Raw genomic sequence first — 22,481 nt, forward strand, 5'->3', positions numbered from 1 at the left:
CAAGCCCCCGGGTTCGGGAGGCGAACCGCGGTCGACTACGTGGGAGTCCAGCGACATAGCCATTACACTAACTGCTGGTTCCCTTATTTCCTTATTTTTAAAAATTATATTAAAATTATAAAATTATATTAAAAATATTCACTCTTCCCTAATTTTGAAGGCATCTTCTGTGGTATATGTTGACTGTTTTATTTCTTTTTAGTGTGAACTTAACTTTTTTGGGTAATTTTATTCTAAATTATATGAAGTCCCTTATCAAATCTTTGTTTTCTCCATTTATCTTATTTTGGAGTTTCTAAATTCTGGGTTATGCTGTTCTTCCAAAGCTTTTTTATTTTTCCATTTGTTATTTTTTTAAAGTTAGATTTGAAATATTAGATTATCATTTTCTTCTGTTTTGTTCTCATTTTTTTTTTTTCTGGTATGTTTTTATTGTTCACAGAGATGCTGTGTTCTTTAACCAATCTTTCCTTATGAAAGTTTTTTTCTTTCTTTTTTTTTTTTTTTTTTAATTTTGCTATATGGCATGTGCACTTGCCAGAGAAAGAGACAGAAAGAGAGAGAAAAAGTGAGAAAGCACCCCTCAGGGTGATGGCCACACTGCAATGCATTGCTCCTCCATTCTTCTCTAGGTGGGATTTTGGGCACATAGGTACATGCTCTTGGTGCACTTCTCCAGGCACCAGGATGTGACTCAAACCATGTAGTTGGCAGGGTGGGATCCAGCCACCTTAAGCACCACTCTGGCTGGCCCCTTATGGTAGTGTTGATGGCATATATATATATATTTTTAACTGATGGGCCCATGAGATGAATATTCTTGTACTGTAGAGGAAACATTGATTGGAATGGCCTCCTAGCAGTAGAGCTAGAGCTCTCTCAATCTCTAGAGCTAGAATGTACACAAAAATGACTTTACTATGTCTACTATCTGCTGACTTTTTTCTCCTCCTCCCACTTTTATCTATAGTTTCTTTTTCCTTTGCCTCTTATATCTCTATGATCTCTTTCCTGCTCAATTTGAATTCTATTCCCAATATTTTCTCCTTAATATGGGGTTTTGTTTTGGAGGAGACATCTGTGAAGAGTCTCTTAAGGGTCCACAGACCCAGCTGCTCCAGCATACTCTGGTTCTCTTGCCTTTACTCACAGTTTAGAGCCAGCAAGGCCCTAGGGGTTCCAGCTGCTCTTCCCAGACTGGTATACCAAATTTTGCACTGAGTAATTGTCAACAATTTCATTTCTGTCTCCTAGGGCCACTAGAAGACTTCTGTGCATATTCTACTTCCTCTAACATGTTTAAGACCTCATTGCAGATCTCAGTATCACCTGTAGTTTATTCTAACTGACATATAGTTGGGGGTTCATTGAGATGTGTTTTCCTACCACTTGTTATAGACTTTGTTCATGGGGCTTTGCTTTTCTACCCTAGTAGCTCTGTTTCCATGGGATGATTTGGGAGGATAAAGAGTTATGCCACCTTGCCACTGTTTTCCAGATTGCTTTACACAGTCAAACTTTCAGTCTTGTTTTTGTTTTACTTTGTTAGTAAGCATCTACCGGCCCATGTCTAGGATAACATTTCTCAGTGCACTATTTCGTTTAATCATCATGGTCATATTGATACCCATGCATGTTAACACTTGAACCCTCGATAGTGAATATCTCCATAGTTCAGGGATTTACTGATGTCTTTTCACACTTCCAGGCATCTCTCTATTTCCCTCTTCCCCAGTCATAAAGAATCTACCGGCTCTTTGCAACAGCTATTCTGAGTGTTCTGGAAGCAGATATGAGGCCCATGGAGCACCTGTCTGTGGTGCTCTGTGATCACCAGGTCACAGCACAGTCACAAACATCTCTTCCTCCTTTTCTATCTCAATGGGGTATTAGCACTGACTTTCGTTGGGTGGTAGAGAATGAGGCTTGAAAGGCAGGCCCCATGGGAACCCATCAAAATGAGGAGGGAAGACCTTGGGAGGAAGGATGGATGAAAAGAGAGGGAAAGTATTAGCCCAAAGATCTCATTTCTTCTTTCAGATCCTTAATATCTGAAGCACATTTGTTTCAAAGCAATCAGGGTTGTCCTTGCTTAATGTTTAGCTTAGAAACTCTCTCAACTCTAAACAGAAAACAAAATCTTTCATTTTACAGGAAGAGACACAAAGCATAGAATGTGATAAGTTTGAAAAAGGTAGCATTTTGGATAAAAGTGTTTCTCTCAAAGACAAAACGATGACATCAGATTTGTAGGTGGAAGGCAGAGGGATTGGGGATAGGGAAGATGATGAGCCAACTTAATAAATTTATTTTTCCTCATTTCTGCTCAGAGGCACTGCATGGCTGTATTAGTGGTTCATATAGATGGCAGGGCCGACACTTCCTCAGGCTTCAGGAAGGAAGACTGCCAGGTATTTGGTAACATGGTTTAAAGGTGGATAAGAGTCAAATAACTAATGGCCTGACTTGAGTCTTGGTGGATGGTTAAGAACTTGATAGCATAGAATATCTACGACAACTTCTGAGGAATCCTCAGAAGCTACAACGTCCAAAACACGGTAGTAATTCAGTCATAGCATAGTAAAACAAATAATTTCTGAACAGGTTTATCTGTAAAGAGACTTTTCCTCTGTAAACAAGAAGGTTGCAATTTTGATTTCCAAAATATAGATAGCTATATATATATATATATATATATATATCGCGTGAGAGAGAGAGAACAAGAGAGAGAGAGAGAGGAAAAGTAAGAAATCACCTACTGGGGTGATCTCTGTGGCCATGCCACCATCCCTTTTCTCCTCCATTCTCTTCTCAGGATTTTGGGCACACATGTATACATGCCCAGCATAATTTTCAAGTCACTAGGTCTAGGACTCAACTATGGCTGGCCATGTGGGAATCGAGCGCCTTAATCACCACACCACCTTTGGCCTCAAGATAACTATATTTCTGAGATGCTTCTATTTCATCTGTTTTGCATACTCTTTCTTCCAAGATTAAAGGGCCTGAAGTAATTAAAACTCAGTCCTCCTCTCTGTGGTATTAGTATTTTTCCAATAATTTGTTTTCTCTTTTCCTGTTTGCTAGATATGATAAAGAACATGGATTAAGTACTGGATAGCTAGGGCAACAGCTACCTGGTAGCTCTCCTTTCCTCTTCCCTTGCTCCTGGGTATCCTTCTGAATTAACCTATTCTTCCCCTGATGTAAATATTATCTAGCTCAACATCTACCCTCAGTCAAGGTTAATGTTGGGTTTTCAGTCCTCAAATATACACATGAATTAGATTATCAGAATATTCACTGATCCCTAATGTGAAAAATGAAAAATAAAAAAGGAAAACCTTGTGAGTCAGAAGGAAAAAATACAGTGAGTCAACTAAAAAGAGAGTGTTTGTAATCTCTTTATCTCTGCCACACAGTATGTAATAAACCAAGGTGTGGACAGTTTCAAACTTTCATCTAAATAGTGCATATGAAACCAGTAAGAAATCATGCTATAGTGAAGCACATTTTTAAAGTTAAAATGCTAGTGTTGCACTTGAAGGAAGAGGAGACAATATTGATTTCTGATAAATTATTGGGCATTCACCTTTTATCTTGGGTATTCCTTTCTATGTTATGGTTCCATAAAAACTCAGTTTGGACCCATAATTTCCACCAGTGATTTAGGATCCCTGCAGTTCATGGGCTCCATCCCTTCCCCACAGCTCCCTAACCTCAACTTACTGTTCTTTGCGCCTTTGTCATCCAATCAGGAATCCTCTCCAGCAGGAGTCCCTAGTGGCGTTCAGTGGATCCAGCGTAGAGTTAGCCTGTTAGAAACATAATGCATGCTTTAGTCTCCTGATCACATACAGATCAAATGGGAGGGAGTAACAAATTGATAGAAATTGGGGGATTTTAAGCCTTGACTTTCCTTTGCACACAATTGAGACTTCCCAGGCAGTTGACCCTATTGCTGTATCTACTTACTGCAATTTAGTAAGGCTAAACTGAGTTCGTATTTTTTTTTTTCTAAACATTTATCCTTCTGAATTCCCTGACTGTGTTTTAGTGACACCATGTTCCCCAGTACCCAAGTTTTTCAGACTTTTTCTTTTGATACATGTTTACTCAGTTGAATTATTTATCCCACACCTACCTATATGGTTCAGGTATTTTCTAATCAAGAGAACTGCATAACCATATCAATCCAGGAATTCAGTGTAATTGGCCTTGCTATTTTATTTTCAATGTTATTTTTATTTTGTACATTCTCAGTTGTTTTGTACAGTCATTGAGAACAGAGAGTTATCTCATATCTCCTTTGCACTCCAGCACTTCCGCATGTGCACTGCACATATTAGATTCTCAACACGCTCTTGGCGCCTCCCCTCCATATAAACAGCCAGCAATGGTGGGTTGAATTCCTTTCAGACTTTGATTCTTGTCTTCTTCTTCTATCTCATCTCTCTCACTTAGCTACAAAAGGTTTTCAAACTTTAAGGACTCACGTAATCAATTAGAAAAAGTCACCTAGGCAAGCCATAATAATCTCCCTATTTTAAAGTTCCCGATAAGGAAACTTAATTCCAAGGACAATTTTTTGCTATTCCTTTTAACCACATAATGTCACACACTAGCAACCCCAGGAGATACTTTTTTTTTTTTTTTGAGAGGTTTTCGCTATAGGGCGCGTGCGCTTGCCAGACAGACAGAGAGAGACAGAGAGACAGAAAACGAGAAATCACCCCCCAAGGGAGATGGTCACACCACAATCCCTTCTCCATTCTCCTCTCGGGATCTTGGGCATGCACGCACACGCGCCCGGCATGAGTTCTAAGCCACCGGGTCCAGGACGCGAATCATGGTTGACTACGTGGGAGTCCAGCGACATAGCCATTACGCTAACTGCTGGTTCCCAAGGAGATACTATTTTTGATCCTCATATTATAGATGAGGCAACAGAGGGAGAGAGAATTCAACTAACTAGTTTGTGATCCTAAGCTAATATGTGCCAGAGCCTGGATTCAGAGTTTGTGCGTTTAATCTCTGTACTACTTGCTTTCTTCTAAAAGGGACCTGGGATTTGTGAATCTCTCTCCATAATTTCCTTTGCAGTCACAATTCTCTCTTTTTTTCTTTTCTTTTCTTTTTTGAGAGATTTTTGCTATAGGGCACATGTGTTCGCTGGAGAGACAGAGAGAAATAGAGATACAGAAAGTGAGCAATCACCCCCCAGGGGGTGTTGGCCACACCGCAATCCCTTCTCCTCCAGTCTCCTCTTTGGGTTTCTGGGCATGCGTGCATATGTGCCCTGCATGTTTTAAACTGCTGTGTCCGGGACTTGAACAGTGTCGAATATGTGGGAGTCAAACGACATAACCATTACATCATCTGCTGGTCCCAACAGCCACAGTTCTTTTGGAAAGCCTCTCTTCCCTTTTATTAATGCCAAGGGGCACATGTACACACCCAACAGAGACAATGGCCACAGCAATTCAGCAATCCTTTTCCTCCAATTCCTCATCTGATCAGGATCCTGGGCATGTATGCATATGCCGTTGGAGCTGGGATTCGAACCATGGTTGGTCACATAGATACCAGCATCACCTAACCACTGTGCTACAGAGTTGGCCTGGAAATTCCTTTTTAACAGTCTTACACTATGTTAATAGAAGTAAAGCATTTTATAATTCAAGAAGCATATTTATAAATGCTATTTTAGATAATCATCCAGTTAACTAAAGAATACATTAAGACTATTCCTATTTTACAGATGAAAACAATAAATAAGCCTTGAATAAATTAAGTGGTTTATGTAGGCAACACAGCTAAAAAGTAGCTATCGTGAGAGTCCCTCCACACACATGCTCATGGCCTTCTTTTCTTGCCTCATCTCTTTGCTCTTCTCTTCCCAGTCCATCTTCCTTGCGCAGCCAGAGCTAATTTTTCCAGAACAGTTGTATCATGATAGGACCCCTCTGAGATCCCAAAATGGCATCCAGAGGCTACAGGTACAGAACAATTCTAACCCAATCCCAAGACTCTTTATAATATGGGTCCCATCTTTTGTTCTGGCATCCTCTCTGGCTGTTATCTTTCCACCTACTATATGCTCCCATCATTCAGTACTGCTCTGAGAATGTGTCCTGCTTCTCTCATAGCTATTGGGTCATCGGGAAAGTCATGATATATTTTTCTAGGCAAAAATGCATCATGACTTTTCCAATGACTGTATATATGCCCTACCACACTGATTCTAGTGAGGTCTTTCCTGTTCTCCATCCAGAGAAGCTTCTTATAGTTTGGTTCATATGCAATCTCTGAATGATGCCTTTAGACAAGAGACAAGAGCTTCCACATAAGAGAAAATTGTTCATTCCTCCATGTGCCCATAGTACATACTTAACTCTTTTTTTTTTTTTTTTTTGAGAGGTTTTCGCTTTAGGGCACGTGCGTTCGCCAGAAAGAGAGACAGAGAGACTGAAAGCGAGAAATCACTCCCCAGAGAGGATGGCCATGCTGCAATCCCTTCTCCTCCATTTTCCTCTCGGGATCTTGGGCACACACGCACACGCACCCGCCATGAGTTTAAGCCACCGGGTCCACCGGGTCCAGGACTCGAACTGTGGTCTACTACATGGGAGTCCAATGACATAGCCATTATGCCAACTGCTGGTTCCCCTACTTAACTCTTTATAAAATTTATTTCACACACACACTGAGAGAGAGAGAGAGAGAGAGACAGACAGACAGACACCCAACAGGGTGCTGACATCACAATCTCTGCCATCCAGGATCACCATTGTGCACAGGCAGGCATCGGGATGTGAACCCAGGACCTTACTCAATGGCTTCAGCACTGCAGAACATTGCATTACCACTGCACCACTGTAGCTGACTGTATTTCATTCTTATTAATTATGTTGGTATTCCTGTGCCCTTCTTTCCACTAGACTTTGAGAGTCTAGAGGCCAAGAAATGTTACCTGACTCACGTTTACATAATTCTTAGTTCCTTGTGCCCCATATTTAATGCCTAATAATGAGGAATAAGTTTATGGTATATCTTCATTTTATTAATATTTATCTCTTGCCATATTTGTTAAAGGAAAATAACCACTGGGACCAGAAAAGTCTTTGTACACTGTTTGTCTTTTAGGGCCAGAGGAGGGTTAAACTGTGTTAGAAAAGAGAGAACACGAGTTATCCCAAACTTCTGTCAATGAAATCAAGAAGAACTTGAAATTCGAGCATTTTCTTCTTTCCACGGGAATGACCGCTATCATTTCTCATTTCTTAATTAACACTCTTCCTTCCCTGCCTCAAGAAAACCAATACTCTGTTTCTAGTAATTACTACAAATTAATTTTTCTATGAGAATAGAGGTATACTGTCTTTAAAAAATATTTAATTTTATTTATCATTATTATTATTATTCTTTTAATTTTTTCAGAGAGAGACAGAGGGCGAAAGAGAGAAAGAGGGAAAGCAAAAAAACTAAGCCACCAGGTCTAGGAACTGCGGTCAGCCATGGAGACACCCAGTGTCCCAACCACCATGATACTAGCTAACTCAGAGGTACATTTTAAGAGTGCTACACCACCTGTGGATCTTCATCTTACTGAAATTCTCTTTTTTGTTTTTCTTTCTTTTTTATTTTAAGAGAGATTTTTTTCTATAGGACATAAGTGCTTGCTAAAGGGTCAGAGAGAGACAGAAAGTGAGAAATCATCCCCTAGGAAAAATGACCATGCTGCATTCCCTTCTCCATTCTCCTCTTGGGATCTGGGCATATAGGCACACGTGCCCGGTGTGAGTTTTAAGTCATGGGGTTCAGGGCTAGTACAGGGGTCAACTACGTGGGAGTCTAGCGATGTAACCTTTATGCCATCTGCTGGTCCCAGTCTTTTTTTTTTTTCTCTTAAGATAGATTTTTTGCTATAGGGCACAAGTGCTCACAGAGAGACAGACAGACAGAAAGTGAGAAATCACCCTCTGGGAGGATGGCCACACTGTGATCCCTTCTCTTCTAGTCTCCTCTTAGAATTTTGGGCACACACACACACACACACACACACATGCACTCAGTGTGAGTTTTAAGTCACCAGGTCTGGAACTCGAACCACAGTCAAATACATGGGAGTTCAGCAATGTAACCATTACACCTGCAGCTGGTCCCTGCTGAAATTCTCTTTTAAAAATCTTTTTTTTTTTATTTCTTCAAAGATAGAGAGAAACTCCTGATAGGGTCTTCATGCTACAACCCATCTCCAACCTCAGCCAGCCTGAATCATAGACACACATGTACTTGGTATGTGTCGAGAGGATATGGGAAACGAACTCTTAACCTGTGTGAGTCTAGTACTGCAAAGTGTTGCGTTACTGCTGTGCTAGCATCTGACCCTGCCTTGCTGGATTCCTGCAGGCACAGTTATAGGACTAGTGGTGACAGCAATAATCATCAACATCCTGACCTATCAACACTTTCGAGTTACATGTTCCTGGAAAAATCAGTACCTCTGCTCTCTCTTTATGAAATGCAGATAATGATAATATCTAACTGAATAAAAAAACATACAATAATCATACAGAAATAAGGGTGATGAGGAATAAATGGAATAATACAGGTTGAAACATTCAATATGGCACCTGGCCATGCTAAACACTGAATATAAGAATAATCAGTGACATATTATTTTCACCATAGTAATACTGAAAACCTGAAAGGACACCTGAGAATAAACACGATCAAATATGGGCTCTGGAGATGAGGTGGAGGCTAGGGTGGAGGCTTTTTCCTCGCCAGGGCAGCTCCAGGTAGTGCTGACCAGAATGGTCGAATGGTCAAGGCCGCGCTGAACAGTAACTCTTAAGGGAGTGTTTTGGTTCTTCCCATTTTCTCTCATGATTTTTTGTTACATCTTTGAAATCATTTCATTGCTCTAAGGCATCAGCTTAAGATTTTCTGGAAAGGGAGGACAATGTGGCTGTAGATTGGCTTGCCCTTCTGTCATTAGGAGGTAACTTCTCTCAGGGGTTTATGTGGACATTGCATAAACCACATGGATTCCAGTCAACATTTGCTCAGAAAACAACTTCAGAAAAGTCAACCTTTCTGGTAGGCTCTTTCAAATTTGTTATTGTTTTATGTGGTTAAACGTAGTTTTTCTTTTTGATTCTTTTTGTCAGTGGCAAGCTAAGAATTCAAATTTGGAAAATATGACTATTCATTGCTTAGTTATCACGTAACCATTTTTTTTTTTTTTAAATGGAATCAGTCAGGAACAAATTCTGCTGGGCTGTTTCCTCCGTCTGGGCTCCCCGCCCATTGGGATTTTCCATAGAACTTTCTGATATAACACTACATTAGCTCCTCTGTGAACTAAATACCCATTTGCCATCTCTCTACAAAATCACACACCTAGTTATATTCTTAAAAATATAGTTAAGCTAGAATACCCATCTGTATAAGCTATCAGTGCATTCTTTCTGTTTTTACCTTTAAACCCAAGCATTAAAGACTCTATACAAAAAGTCGTAGTCTTTCAACAGGCTACAATTCTGAAATTAAAAAAAGAAACATCAAGATATTGGAGATAAATGGCTTCTGAAGATATATAATATCTTTCCAAAAATTAAACATCTTTATGCCCAGTGCTTCCTAACCTTCTGAATTGCTCGTGAAAGTATTCTATTCTCATGTTATCAAAAGCAGCCAAACCTAAATCAGTAACGGGAAAAATAACAGGTACACTTTCTACACAGTAACCGTATGCTTTTCACTCAGGTAACACAAGTGCTCAATAAAATGCTTTGGGGGAGTTCTGTTTTACTTTTGAACTGTGTTGACTTTTGAACTGATGCATAAAATGGAAAGTTGGGTTACTCAAAGACAGAAGTAGAACAAATGCAGGTGAAGCCTTGCCACAGGACAGAGCAATACCCACCCATTCTCTTTCCACTTCACTGTGCTCTAAACTTCTCCTGACTTCTGACCCTGCCCATGCATGAGTGGATGCAGATGATCAGGCCACTGCTTTACTGTCTGGCAATACTAATCTTTTATGAACAGCATTTACCAGGGCAGGCACTCCCCGAGATCCTTGTTTCCTGCTCTGTTATAGCTGATTCTGTGAACAGCCAACCAGCAGCAGACATTTGCCTGGTTACTACATATTCACTCACTCAGTCCATAAACACATCCAGTAAGTAAGCTGCACAATGGCTGAGATGCCTGCTACTCTCCTAGCTATGTGGGATACAGAGAAGCAACGAGGTGGGTACTTCCCCTCAGCGAACTTACAGTCTCATGGAGGACACAGATAATGTCTAAGGGAGGATAGGGTTCTCTCTTCCTTTTGTTCCTTTGTTTCCTTCCTCTCCTCACTCTGTTGAAAGTGGGAAATGCTAGCACATAACATATGGAAGTTATACTGTCTACATTATTCATTGTTCCCACAATAGAGAATGGTAGGTCTTGCATTATAGATTTTCCAGTGAAAAGAATGACTGTATTCACCAGCACCATTCCTGGATCAGGAACCTTGGAGCAAGTGAGTCTCCTCACAAGATCACAAGGAATAGCAGGGAGATGAGACTGGGTCACGCAGGGAGGACAGCAAGGTGGAAAGAAGGTGAAGCACTTCCAAGGAGAAAAAGGTTTTTAAGCTGCCATAGCTGCTTGACCTCCTAAAGACTGGAGATAGAGGGAACCAGCAGTTAGCGTAATGGCTATGTCGCTGGATTCCCACGTAGTCGACCGCGATTCATGTCCCGGACCCGGTGGCTTAAAACTCACGCCAGGCGCGTGTGCGTGCGTGCCCAAGATCCCGAGAGGAGAAGGGATTGCGGCGTGACCATCCCCCCTGGGGGGTGATTTCTCGCTTTCTGTCTCTATGTCTCTCTCTGTCTGTCTGGCGAGCGCACGCGCCCTATAGCAAAAACCTCTCCAAAAAAAAAAAAAAGACTGGAGATAGAGAAAAGGCAAGAAATGATTTGTATTATGGCCTAGAATTCGAGCTTGTTTGTCATTGACAGACTACCTTCAGTCCCTCCTAGACATCACAAGACACAGTGCAAGGTTATATACCATTTTTCTGAATTTCTCATTGAGATGACTATTTGTAATCTCTTAAGCCTATGCTACACTAAACTATGTGGCAATTATAGTACAATCAAATTAAGAATCACTGGGGCCAGAATTTGGCATGATAATTAAGATGCTGGGGTCCCACATGTAGTTTGAGTACCAGACTTAGTGTCTTGAAAATCACCCCATGTGTGTGCGCTTGTGTGCCCAAAATTCTGAAAAGAATGGACAAGAGGTTGTGGCATGGCCACTCTCCCCTCCCCCAACCAGGGGGTGATTTCTCACTTTCCCTCTCTCTGTATCTGTCTCTTTCTCTCTCTCTCTCTCTGGTGAGTGCACGCACCCTGTGGCAAAAAAAAAGAAGAAAAAAGAAAAAAAATATTGAGAATCATTAGGACATTTATATGACTTACCAGAATGCAAGCCATACTAGATAGCATTTGGTTTGGTTGTTTACAATAGAAAACACGAAACAACAGTGGCCTAAACATAGAGGAATAACTCTCAGAAGAAGCTATTTAGGGCTGGGTGATTCAGTACTGGTATTTTGGTATTTGGGTATTCAGGGTCTGAGGCACCTACTATCTTTCTGTTCCTCTTTTCCAGAGCTACCCTATAAATTTAGTCATCTCACGTTCCAAGTCAACTGTTGGATTGTCAGGCTTCTAGCATAACTCCGAAAGAAGGAAAAAATTTGAAGTACCTTAATAGGAATCATACAACTGTGTAGAGTGTCTATATTTGTTGCTTTCAACCTTAATTATCAACTAAAAAAAATACTGTCAGTCCTTCCAGGAGTAGCTACTCAGACTTTCTGCTCTCTCATGAGAACAGAGGTGCAATGTTGCTATTGCTAGAGCCATACCTTTCTCCTATCTCCTAATTCTCATTCATTAATTGGCTCATTCATCAAACATGTACTGAGCACCTACTGTATCATAGGCTGTCTGCTAGAAATAAGAAATGCAAAAGCGAAGAAAAATTGCTACCATCAAAATGCTCTCCACGTAGTGGAGATATTAAGTCAGCACATTAAACACATTTTCATAAATGCTACAAAAGGAGAGAGAGAGAATGGAACAGAAAAGACTCAAAGGAGGTGCAACCAGAACTTCCTGGAGGATGGAGAGAAAACCTCACAGAAGGTTAAAGCTTGTTTAGAAATCTACGTTGTCAAGGAGAGGTGCATATTCCAGACACAGAAAATAGCACATGCAAGGACAGCAATAAATGAAACAGAGCAAATGATTTGAAATAAACAGAGTGCAGCATGTGATAATAAACATGGGGCCAATAACAATTCACTAACATCTCAGAGAAAACAGAGCGTAAGCACCCCATAGCCATGGGACATCCTCGAACGTAATGACATCTGCCTTCACCTTTACTCCTTACGGTGACATTTCAACCCCACACTCTACAGAACTGTTACTCAATAATTTCCTTTGCCATCTCTCTCTCCCTCCCACCCACTGACACTGTCTCCATTTGAGTTTGAGCCTTCTTCTCCTGGTAATTATTTAAATCTCCTGATGCTTCTAGCCTTAGTGTCTACCTCATCTGTCATGTCCTCTGAGATATCCTCCATCCAGCCAAGGCAGTGAGTTTTTTTAATGCAGACCTGCTTCTTATATCCCTGTCTCTACAAAGCACATACTTCAGTAGATTTCCTTAGCCCCAAAGAAATACTGAAACTCCTTAGAGCGGCACTGAGTTTTAAATTTTCAATTCATCACTATAAATTTACTATAAGTTTTCTTTGACTACCTTGTTAACATGTCAGTCCTATTTCATGTTCTTATTTTACAATACAATATTTTCCCTGTGTTCAATGAAAATACTAATTTAGTAATATTAAATGTTAATTTATAAAAGTTTTGTTAATACTTGTAGAGAGGGACCAGCAGTTGGCGTAATGGCTATGTTGCTGGACTCCCACGTACTCAACCGCTGCTCGAGTCCTGGACCCGGTGGCTTAAACTCACGCTGGATGTGTGTGCGTGCATGCCCAAGATCCCGAGAGGAGAATGGAGGAGAAGGGATTGCGGCATGGACATCCCCCCTGGGGGATGATTTCTCGCTTTCTATCTCTCTGTCTTCTCTGTTTGTCTGGCAAGCGCCCTATAGAAAAACCTCTCAAAAAAAAAAAAAAAAAAACTTGTAGAGAAATATTTCTATTTCTGTTGGTGTCGTTTATTCCAAATGCTCAATTTAGCTCTAGTTTCTTGCACTGTTGGTGGACCTTAAATCGTCACTGCTGTCATCTACTTTCTGGATATCAGGTATTAGTTATTGTAAGAATGTATGTATACCATCATACAATATTTTAAACACCCTTTTAAGGTGGAACCTATTATTAACATCATTATACAGATTTTCCTCAGGAAACAAAGTCACAGAGTGTTAAGTTACTTGCCCAAGACCACATAGCTAGTAAATGAAGAAGATGGATCTAAAACCAGACAGGCTACACCTACAATTTTATGATAGTCTACCTTTCCAACATGTAGTGCATTTTGGATATCTGTTTTGGTTAAGAATTAAGCTCTGGGGCCAGCAGGTGGCATAGTAGTTAAGGTGTTGGACTCCCACATGACTGATTGTGGTTTTAGTCCAGAACCTGGCAGCTTGAAAAATCACACTGGGCACCTGTACATGCATGTCCAGAATCCCAGGAGGAGAACACAGGAGGGAGGATTGTAGCATGGCCATCCCCCGTGGGAGGTGACTTCTCACTTTCCCTCTTACTGTCTCTGTCTCTTTCCTCCCTGGTGAGCACATATGCTCTATGGCAAAAACTTAAAAAAAAAAAAGAAAAGAAAAGAGAGAATTAAGCACTGAATTGATTAACTTAGGTAGTTGACAGAGGTTTTTTTCCCTGCTTTTCTATAGAGAGGACAAATCACAATGATAACTGTCTCATGTGCTCTACTTTCCTCAGGCCTCTGACATTTCTTTCCTTCTCAGTGCAGGTTTCTCATATTCCAGGGAGAAAGAGGACCACCGGATGAAAGCCCACCACTTCTGCCACCATTATTGCAGGATGCTTCTAACAGTTATAAAACCAGGAAACACTAAATGTCTTAAAAGGTGTCCATTTGCGGCTTCACCATTTTGGTTGTGAAAGTTGTCAGAATCAAAATGGAGTCATTTGTATCAGTGTGTGTTAAACCCCAACTATATGGAGCTAAGGAGGGCCATGGAGGGAAGGCCCTCATTTAAGTATGCCTGGCAGCAAGAACTGTCCCAAGGACTCTGCCAGAAACACAGCCTTGCAACATCTGCTCAGAAATTGCCTATCTGACCTTGCACTGACATCACCCTCGTTATTAATACTGATAGCCGGGGATAAATGTCTCCAGATAACTTACACAGTTATTCCTCATTTTTCTTTTAAAAACCTTTGTCTTCTCTTACCTTTCTGAACACAGCTGTAGTTTACTATGGGAAACATTCTACCTTATGATGCTTATTCTGGTGTTAAAAAATATATATGTATATATAGAATACAAATATATTTATATATAATATACATATATGTATTTTATATATAATACATATACATTATACATATTTTATATAATACATATATTTTTACATATATAATACCTATATATAATATATATTAGCTTATATATATATAGGTATTATATATATTAGATTTTTGTCATAGGGTGCATGTGTGCTTGTCAGAGAGAGACACAAAGAGGGAAAGTGAGAAATTATCCCACTGGGGGTGGTCACACCGCAATCCCTTCTCCATCATTGTCCTCCTGGGATTTTGGGCACACACGCATATGTACCTGGTATGATTTTCAAGCCACTGTGTCCAGGATTTGAACCAGAGTTGGCTATGTGGAAATCCAATGCCTTAATCACTACAACACCTACTAACCTCAATACATTTATTTTTAGAGGATCTTTCTCTCTATCTGTTATTTAAGGGTTGACATATTTAGTGTTCGGAAGTGTGATTGAAACAAGCTCTCCTTGGGTGGATTTTGGCAGCTCCTGGAATGGAGCGTGGGGACACACAGTGAGCCTTGGTGCTCTCTGCTTCCACAGCTCTCCTTTCCTGCCCTGGTGAATATCCACACGAGTTCTCAGACTCCCTGTCTTCGATCAGTTGTTTTGACTCTATTTGGGATCCAGTCTGGTTATAAGGCCACCACAAATAAAGCTCTTTACATCTCTCCTGGAGTGCTAAAAGACGTTTTGTCTTTCCTGGAAAGTCATCCTTCTGGTTTCTACAGATCTTAGACTCTGTGTATGAAGAGGTCAGGTCTTCTTCTTCTTTTTTTTTTTTTCTTTTTGGTGAATTCATCTTTGGTAATGTGTATCTATAAATAATTTCATTCTTACTTTCTCTTTGCTCCTTATTTTCTTAACATCTTCCAAGAACAAAAAAATAAGCATTTTAAGTGGTGGACACAGGATGGACAATTAAAAACAACTAGGGTGGTCATCACCATCTGAGTTATCCTTCTACATGGTCTCCGAAGAGAATGTCTCCTGTGTAAGGATAAACTGGTCACCAGTGTCTTCAGAATTACCAGTAAAGCATCTGCTAGTCTTAAGAAGTTTCTCTGTAACTGGCAAATCTTGGCCATATAGGTTGCATAACTAGAGCACAGGTCATCCGTCATCTAAAAGAAAGGAGAATTCTGTGTAGGAGAATCTCACATTTGTCAATGAAAAATACTTTGTTCAAATCTTTAAAATTCTCTGAATGGTTTATAGGTTCTTTTTGGTCCTGGGAGATTTATAAGAAGTGGAGTGAAATGCTGAAAAGTCTAAGCATGATATGGAAAACCCTCCTTTTAGGACTCCAGCCAGCTATATTATGGTTCCTTCTTGTGCATGTTCTTTTTAATCAATGAGCAAATTATATTTAGGGTAATTTCTGGCCATTATAAAAACCATTCAAAAGTACAACATAGGGTTGATATGCAGAAGCTCCAAGTTCTCTTTTTCTTTATTTGCATATTTTGAATCTGTTGATTTGTTTCACTTGCATTAAGTTAAAAATTCAAGGCCACTTGAATTTTTTTTTCTTACACTATTCAATCAATTCCAGCTAAAATGTAAATATCCAGGAGTTAACCCAAACAATTCATTTGAAACTGAAGAAAGGAAAAATAAGTATGGTAAAGAGGATTTTTTAAAAACCAAACTGGGATAAAAACAGCTTAACATAAGATTTTGGTCTTGGTCCACAGCCTTCATAAGATTATCTATCAGGGTAAATGAAAGCTGTAAGTTTTTTTGTTTGTGTCTGTATATATGTGTGTTTACACCTGTGTACATGCAATATATTGTATGTTTTTATACATGGTAAAATCCTTTAACAAATTCTATTGAGTTTGGCTCAGAGATAAATGAAAACTCATATAAATTAAAATTGTTAAAATATATTACGATTAACCCAAACATCTTTTAGTTCACATGATGAAGTTAAACTTTTGAGAAATTATTTTAAAATTGTTGGTCAAATAAAAATAGAAGTATCCTCACAATTGCATTAGTATAATGAAGGCATACAACTTTTATTTCTATTAGATGTTTAAGATAATAAAAATATAAGTCTGAAGCCAGCAGATGGTGTAGTGGTTATGTTGCTGGCCTCCCACATGGCTGACTATGACTCTAGTCCTTGACCTCGTGACTTGGAAATCATGACAGCCTCATGTGTGGACAGGCCTAAGATCCCGGGAGGAAAAGGGAGGAAAAGGAATTGCAGCGTGGCCATCCCCCCAGGGACAATTTTTAACTTTCCCTCTCACTGTATCTGTCTCTCTCTCTCTCTCTCTGGTGAGCATACACACCAAAAGACTAAAATCTCTGTATATATATATATGTATATACACACACACACACACACACACACACACACACACACACATATATATGAACACATAACCTAGGAACAAAGGTACACATAAGAGTTAAGAGCAAATGTCTATTGGTTCCTGTTTATTAAATAGCAATTTAACTTTTGGTGTTTTTTTCTTTGACAGGAAAAAAAAAAGAAAAAAAAATGACTGGCTTTTTTCCCATACATCCGTTTTCATAAATAATGAAGGCTTAATTGTCTTAAAACCTAAATTAAGTGATTATAAATAGGGAAAAGGTTTATAAATGAAGTTTGCATACAATTTGAGATCTTAAAGTTGTGTTGTTAATTAAGTAATAGATATTCATAAAATGTCTGAGTCTTTTCTAGGTAAACTAAAATACTCTGATTAACATGAAGTTTAAATTTCTCTATTTTTTTGTTTTTTAAAATTGATAAAGAACTAAATATTTTGAATATGTTAATAAATTTACTCTACCCCACATTGAAAAATTGTTCTATAAGAAAGCAGTTTAGGGGCCAGCAGGTAGTGTGGTGGTTAAGGGGCTGGACTCCATATGGCTGACTCTGGTTCAAGTCCCAGACCCAGTAGCTTGAAAATCATGTCAGGAGCATGTCTGTGTACGCCCAAAATCCCAGGAAGAGAAGAGATTGTGGCATGGTCATCCCCACTGGGAGGCAATTGCTCACTTTTCCCCTCATTCTCTGTCTCTGGTAAGCACATGCACCATATAGCAAAAACCTTAAAGAAAAAGAAAATGCTTTTAGAAAGTATAAGATACATATTTATAAGAGACAAATGATAATCAATTCAAAAGTGATTGCTTCCTAGGAATTAAATACTAGAGTTAAAAATCCAAATTGATATGTAATTTTATGTAAAAAATGCAAGAAAAAATTAGGTTGTGTTTTCATGAAAAAAATTAAAATGGCATAAAATGTGTTCTTAGATTGAGAAAAAATAATTTTGTCCGATCAAGAGGTTATTTAAGGTTGTTTCTAAAAGTAAATTTATAATGAAAATAAGGCAGAAAGAAAACAGTAAATAGGAGAGAGAGAGATACTAGTGATGAGCTATAAGTATGAGAATGTATTATTGACAGAAAAGGATTAAAAGAAAACAATACCTTGTGTGGTAGAATAAAATGTGGCCTGAGGTAAAATGACTGGATTATTCCAGAATAGGAAGAGGAAATATAAGGGTGATCATCAGTTGGCATAATGGCTATGCCGCTGGACTCCCACGTAGCTGATCACAGTTCAAGTCCCGGACTCAGTGACTTAAACTCACGCCAGGTGTGTGTGCGTGCGTGCCCAATAGCCTGACAGGAGAATGGATTGCAGCGTGGCCATCCCTCCTGGGGAAGGGATGATTTCTCACTTCTTCTCTCTGTCAGTCTTTCTGGTGAGTGCAGGCGCCCTATAGCAAAAACCTCTCAAAAAAAAAAAATTAAATAAATAAAGAAGAGGAAATATAAAGGAAAACTAAAGGTTTTAAATATGTCATAAAAAGTTTGAGTAAGTGTAAAGGGTTTGAGGAAGTTGCAAAGGTGATTTGTCAAAAAGGAATTTTATGCGTGTTCAAGCTGGCTAAAATTTGAAGAGAAATACTTATAACTTTCCTAAAAATTGAACCTTAATATGAAAATGTTTACTGATACAAAATAAAATGTTTGTCCCCCATGTTAAAACAACATGGTTTTCCTGAAGTATTGATCTATTTTCAATAAAAAGAAGAAATCTCACTGCAGGAGATTTTTCTTTACCTTTTGGTAAAGAAAAATCTTTACCTTTTCTTTACCTTTTGCCTAAGAAACAAGAGTTGGATGCTTCATGTTCTTTATGGGGTTTCTGATTACTTAAAAATGGAACTTTAAAGGAGTTAAGGTTATCTTTTAAATTTATGTAACTCTATTTTTTTTAATTGAAGTCTTTATTACCCTGCTTAAATAAACGGCCATTATTTCACAGTGACCCATGATCCTGTCTGAATCCAGTGTTGTAAGTTTTCTGACATCTTGGACATTCTTCTCCAAGATCAATATTTTAAATGAAGTCTTTTTGACCAACAATTTGACTTTGGGATATCCTACTTGGGCCCTTGGAGAGCGTCAAAAGATACACCTCTCGTCTTGTAGAGATGTAAGCTTTTTAGGCTTATCTCACACATTAAATTGCATGGGAAGCACTGTGAAATAATAAAACAATGTCAATTTTTTAAAAAGTTGTATTTATACAGTTATGTTACTGATGCAAAATGTTCTAAATATATGTAAAATGTTCTAAATATATGTATTACATATATGTAATATATGTAAAAAATATATAAAGTGCTGATGGTCTTGATGTGACAATGGCAGTCATAATTCTGGTTGTTATCTTAAAAAGTTTTTTTTTTCCCCAGAGCGTGTGTGTGTGTTTGCCAGAGAAACATAGATAGAAAGGGGGGGTGGGAGGAAAGAGCGCATGCATGGAGATGTCCCATAAGAGTTGTTATACACAATCCCTTCTCCTCTATTTCTCACTCCTTTTGAGATTCTGGGCATGCGTGCATGTGTGCCTGGTGTGTTTCTCAAGCCTCTATGTCTGGGACTCAAACCATGTAGTCAGCTATGTGAGGTCCATTGCCTTAACCACCACACTACTGGATAGCCCTGGTTACCTTAAAATGCCACATGTGATAGAAATAACTGAATTTCTCTAACAGTTGCATGCAAAGTACATCTCTTAACAGAACTACGCTAGCTCAGCACCGTGAGATGATAACCAATGCCTTAAGAACTGACAAAATTTAAACTAGATAAGACCTGCTTATGTTACAAACAGCATATTTCTCTATTTCTAAATTTTTGATCTGGAAAAGATTATGAAAATCAATCCTACAAATTTGGCAAGAGAAGGGACATGGTTGTTCTTCTGTTTGAGTTCTGGAAGATATTCAGTCAATTTTTGAGGACAGTTCCAGCCTTTGTCCTTCACAGTAAATAACACAAATAGTAATTAATTATTGTGTATTCATTAAACTAGGCCCTATTTGGACAGGAATCTGTTCAGCACTGGATCCTCATTTTCTGGCACAGAGGAGACTCCCCAGAAGTATTATTGCTAGGTTCTGCAGAGGTCCATGTCACTTTCTCCATGAGCAAGTGGGTGTCAGGTGCTAGCGTGGAGGAGGCTCTAAGTTCTCAAAAGAGTGCAGCAGCCATGGTGCACTTTGATCTTTAGTACATATGGCCCTGCCTTTAATCAGCTGCACAGAACACTGGACCTAGGCCCTTGTCAGAGTATGTCTTTGAACTGTCTGCTGCTTTTTCTTTTTTCTTTTCTTTCTTTTTTTTTTTTTTATTTTTATTGAAAGCTCTTGACAGAAATACGGTATTGAGAAAGGAATGTTTAAAGGACAGTGGTCAATGCATTCCTGTGACCTCTCATGGATTGAAAGCTCTGATGTCTCACCCTAGAAGCACATACTTCAAGGCATACACAGAAAACGGTGTGTATGATTTCAGAGACCTGCGTAGTCTCTAAAGGGCATATTGTTATGATGAAAAATAGGCCTCAAAATTTGCCGCCTTTAATCATTTGGTAGTAAAGGCCAAGAGTACTGCTGTAAAACGGATCTGAGCTCAGGCTGGCCTAGGCAGTAAAGAGTTCTCCGACCTATCAGCTTATGGATGGGTGGGGAAAGTGCTGAACTGGGCTGTCCGTGGCTTTCCTCTGGAAATGAAGGTAGACTATTGGGAAGCTGTGATGTTGATCGCACACATGTAATTTACTCAGCAAATGCTGATTTGGAGTTGTTCTTTATGCCCTCAGCTTGGATTAAGTAAAATTTAAAAGTTTCTGTGCCACTGACAAAATGATCTAAAAAATACTATGCAGAAAAGAGGTCCTTGTCAAACTTAAGTGTCAGGAAATGCTTTGTTTCACAGGAAAATACTATGCTTTCAGGACAAAATATGAATATAATATATAGCTTTCTTTTTTTGCTTTGACTTTGAGGAATATACTTAATGGCAGTAATTACATGAGGGTTCTTCAAAAAGTTCATGAAAAAGTTTTAAAAATCTATGGATAGTTTTTTCATAATATGCATTTTTCATGTTAAAGATTCCTATATGGCATACACAGATACTAAATTCATCATATAATGATACTCGTTTTTACTTATATCTCTGTTTATCTAAACACAGGCAGAAAAGAATATACACAAAAATTTAAATATAAAACCAATATAGTGGTTTTCAAAGCTTGTTCATTTCTCATAGAAACAAATCATTAGTTCAAATAACTCCACTAAAACAAGTTTCATAGACCACTAAGATGGCTGCCAGTGATGTGGCTCACCTGCTGTCTTCCGCATTTGCCCCCTCCACCCATCACATCTCACTGATATTTTAAATGTGCAATTACTTCCAATTCAAAAACATGTAGGAGGGAGGTGGTTGGAGGAGCAGCATGCACAGAAAATCTTATGTATGTTTTCTCAGAGACGTTTCTTCACAATGGACAAACTGTGATTCGTGGTAAGCCACTATGATGGAAAGCTTTATCATGACATAAGTTTTTGCAAGATGTATTCTTTTCTGGATTTCTTATGCCCACAAGGATATATTGCTAAAAACTTATTTTAAAGCACATTGTTTCCAAAATCTGAAAAAAAAAATTAACTGAATAAGGAAAGTTGTTTCTCATGCTCCAGATAATACTAGGGCTTTTAAAAAGTTCATGGAAAAATGGAATTAAAGTATGAATCTATTTGCTGCCCCCAAATTTTGGAAATCTATGTATAGTTTTTCCATAATACACATTTCCCATGAACTTTTTACAAAAGTTTATTTATTTGTTTTTTTCTTCAATGTTAGAGAGACAACACCCTTAACAGATCCCTAATGTTGTGATCTACCCCCAGCTTTAGTCAATTCTGGATCATGGGAACACATGTGCCTGGTGTATTCAGAGAGGTCTCTGGATATGAACCTAGAACTTTCTTTTATGGGTTTCACAGAGTAGCCTGTTTTTACTTCTATACCACTGTCCAGCCTCTCCATGAACTTTTGGGCTACTTTATGTTTTGATAGGTTTGGTAGACCAGTAGCATGATATTTCTATCTGTGAGGCTCTAGCAGCTGGCACAGTGAGGATGAGAGTAAGTGGACCTGGTTTCAGTATTGGGTCAATGTATGATCCTGTGTGATTTCAGGAAAGTTATTTAGTCTAAGTCTCAGTTTTCTTATATATAAAGTAGGGATAAAAATAGTATCCAACTCTCAGATTCACTGTGCAAAGTAAATGCAGAATCTTAGGTAAAGTCATGCTCAGTAAATATCAGGTCCTCCCTTCACCTTTCAGCCTCTCATCTCCCAGCAATACTTTCAGATGATGAAGAGGAGGTTGGGATTTTCAGTCTTAATTTAGACCAAAAGTCACATTTCAGCAGTCTAATAAAAGTGACGATCTAATCTAAGCAAATAAGTGAGACACATGGTCTGAGGACAGGACAGAATAATGAAAGGAGACCCAATGCAGAGTACTGAGAAATTTTATATAT

General features: G+C 38.8%; 1 protein-coding gene across 1 annotated transcript in view; it reads right to left on the reverse strand.

Moving 5' to 3' along the window:
• DLGAP1 (DLG associated protein 1) overlaps positions 1 to 22,481 on the reverse strand; it is an 891,374-nt gene that overhangs the window by 522,485 nt on the left and 346,408 nt on the right. Inside the window, 1 exon segment of the mRNA XM_006146494.3 lies at positions 3,730 to 3,815. The gene's annotated coding sequence lies outside the window, so the exon portion shown is untranslated.

Source organism: Tupaia chinensis, unplaced genomic scaffold (genome assembly GCF_000334495.1).
Source record: "Tupaia chinensis unplaced genomic scaffold, TupChi_1.0 Scaffold000180_1, whole genome shotgun sequence".
NCBI lineage: Eukaryota > Metazoa > Chordata > Mammalia > Scandentia > Tupaiidae > Tupaia > Tupaia belangeri.